Here is a 3,584-nt window from a genome sequence, read left to right on the forward strand (position 1 = left end):
TAATAGAAGAAAACTAATAAAGAAGTGATGGTTTAACTTATGTAAACCACATTATAGTTTCCTAAATATGTCATGTAGACTTGTTATTAACGATGTTAATGCGAAATAGCTACAGTGGAACCATGCGTGTTTTGGGATCCGAGTGGTCTCCAAGCGCACGGGTTCGAATCTTGTCCACGGTCCAAGTGTAGGTTGGGCTTCCTCACTCGGGGCAACGGTTTCCTACCGGGTGGGCTTTGAGATAGGGGTACCCAAAAAGTATCCCCTTTAGCCCATAAATTCCCGTAAAAAGCCCACATGGTATAAATAAAATAAAATATTGAGAGAAATACATCAGGACGTTTCTGGGAGAAATTATCGCAAAAGATTACATTTCATATATATATATATATATATATATATATATATATATATATATATATATATATATATATATATATATATATATATATATATATATATATATATATATATATATATATATATATATATATATATATATATATATATATATATATATATATATATATATATATATATATATATATATATATATATATATATATATATATATATATATATATATATATATATATATATATATATATATATATATATATATATATATATATATATATATATATATATATATATATATATATATATATATATATATATATATATATATATATATATATATATATATATATATATATATATATATATATATATATATATATATATATATATATATATATATATATATATATATATATATATATATATATATATATATATATATATATATATATATATATATATATATATATATATATATATATATATATATATATATATATATATATATATATATATATATATATATATATATATATATATATATATATATATATATATATATGGGCTAACTTCTACTCTCTTTACCTTAAGTTACTTTATCATCTTATCACTTTGAAATCCCCTTCCTTTTTCTTTTGACGATATTTTTTTTTTTTTTTTATAAATGTAAGGTTGGAAATGTACTGTATATTATTTACCACCTCTTGCGTCTGATTATTAGTATTGAGACAAAATAACGTTTTCATTGTCTCCTTGATGCAATTCTTACACTAATTGCGCGTTCGGTATATCTATTTTTGTCTATTTAAATGCAACCATGATAATGTAATGAGACATTATCTTTTTATTAGCAGTGAAGGAATAAAGTGAAAATAATTGTGGGTATTTCATCCTGAAATTTTATTTTTTGTATGTTTCATCCATGAGTGACTTGCACGCAGAAAATTGTATGCTTGAATTTTATTAAAGACAAATTTTCAGTAACGAAATCTACATTACTATCCTTGAATTTTCATCCATTTGTCTGTCTTACTGTTTCATTAATATCAATATTTAATTTCTTTATTTTTTTTACTTATAATTTCTATTTATTTATTTTCAAAATGAGGTCATAGTGTTAGAGATTGGATTCCAAAGACTACAAATAACCTACCATAGACCGTAAGGACTCAAAATCCAAAGAAGATATGTGTGGTACCAAGTGTCAGAAAATGTTTATCTTTGAGCAAAGATAGAATGTCTTGCGAGTGACTAAATACATCTTATGTGAAGGTAATTGTGAGTTCTTTAAATACTTATTTTTTTCTTGTACTTAATTAAGAAAAAAATCAATACATTACACTAGTGAACTCGTCTCTGAGAATACGTCTTCCGAAGACAAAAGCATAATTTCTTTTTATAATTATATATCTTAACCCGTGGTGACACCACATTTAATCAATTTACCTTTCTCCATTAAAGGAAGGCTGGTGAATGGGCTACAAATGTTATTATATGGTTGTGTGAAGTCTATGTAATCCATTTATAACTTGACTAATTTGACTTTCATCTTTAGACAAAGAGGATTAATTAACCAAAAAGTGTAATAATTGCATGATTATTTGAATTAACACCAGTTGATCCTTTGCTCAATAGTGTTTTTGCGGTTAATTGCCCATATGTCTGTCTGAGGAAGGATGAGAGCTTGATGGATATATGAAGTATTTCAAGATGAAATATTAAAAAAGAAGGGAACTTTAAATCCAAGAAAAGCGTATCATGACTTGTTTACTATAAATACATACAAAGTATGGTATTATTAAGTAGGACAAAAACACTTAATTAGCATTCATTATGACATTAAACTCTACTAAATAATGTGACAATACAGACATATTAGATAATTATAAACAAAATATATTAGGATCTGATTGTAAAAATATTGAAATACCATACACGTTATGATAAATATAACAGATAAGATAAAAAAAATACAAAATGCATTTACTACTGTTGTGTGCCAGATACCCTTCTCTCTGTGCTGAGTGCATTATGACTTTAAACTCCGCTAAACAATGTGACAATACAGACATATTTGACAATTACAAACAAAATATATTAGGATCTGATTATAATGATATTGAAATAACATACACATTATGATAAATATGACAAATAAGATAAAAATACAAAATGCATTTATTACTGTTTCGTGCCAGATACTCATCTCTCTGTGCTGAGCGCATAACAAAAGTGGCACGGCATAGAGGCGTACATTCTCTCACTCTTAACCTAATGATCACAAATCTTTAACTTAGCTTGTTCTCGTACAATGCATGATAGAAAGGAGTCTTTTATCACCTGAATCTCATACACTTAACATTTCTGCACGGAAATATGCCAAGTCTCTTCTCCAACTTACCAAAAACCTCCATCATTATTAGAAAATGTCAAAATCTTTCGAGATCCAACTCCCCTCGACACCTATAGCATCAACCAAAAACATCTCCAATAACTTTACTTCTACATGTTTCCCTTCTGTATTTAATCCCGATGGCACCACCTATTTTTAAAGCTGAGCCGCCGTGGTACAGTGGAACCATGCTCGCCTCGGGGTCTGAGGGGTCTCCAAGCACACAGTTTCAAATCCTGTCCTCGGTCCGAGTGTAGGTTGGGCTTCCTCACTCGAGGCAACGGTTTCCTAGCGGGTGGGGTTTGAGATAGGAGGCACCCCAAAAAGTATTCCCCTTTAGTCCATAAATTCCCGTGAAAAGCCCACATGGTATATGAATTGAAAAAAGAAAAGAAAAGCTGAACACTCCTCTCAAACTTTTGATAATATATATATATATATATATATATATATATATATATATATATATATATATATATATATATATATATATATATATATATATATATATATATATATATATATTGAAGGGAGGAGTCAGTAAACACCTGCCGAAATGAGAATTACTCTTATAGTGAGATCTAATAGCACTGGTTCAGGGAGTGCTGTGAACTTGTCATTAAAGCCAGCTGTGACTTCACTGAACGTTTTCTTCTGTGTCTTCCATCACAAGGTGGCAGTCACAGCCTGCTCTCTAAAGACAACGCTCTTCCTTCGCACAAAATTACATGCATCAAACTACACATTCATTCTTCACAAATTTACAATTGAAAATTTATAATTGAAAAAAAAGAGAAGGGTGATGATTCCTTTGTCATCCATGGAATCCCTT

The sequence above is a fragment of the Portunus trituberculatus genome, chromosome 15 (assembly GCF_017591435.1).
Source record: "Portunus trituberculatus isolate SZX2019 chromosome 15, ASM1759143v1, whole genome shotgun sequence".
NCBI lineage: Eukaryota > Metazoa > Arthropoda > Malacostraca > Decapoda > Portunidae > Portunus > Portunus trituberculatus.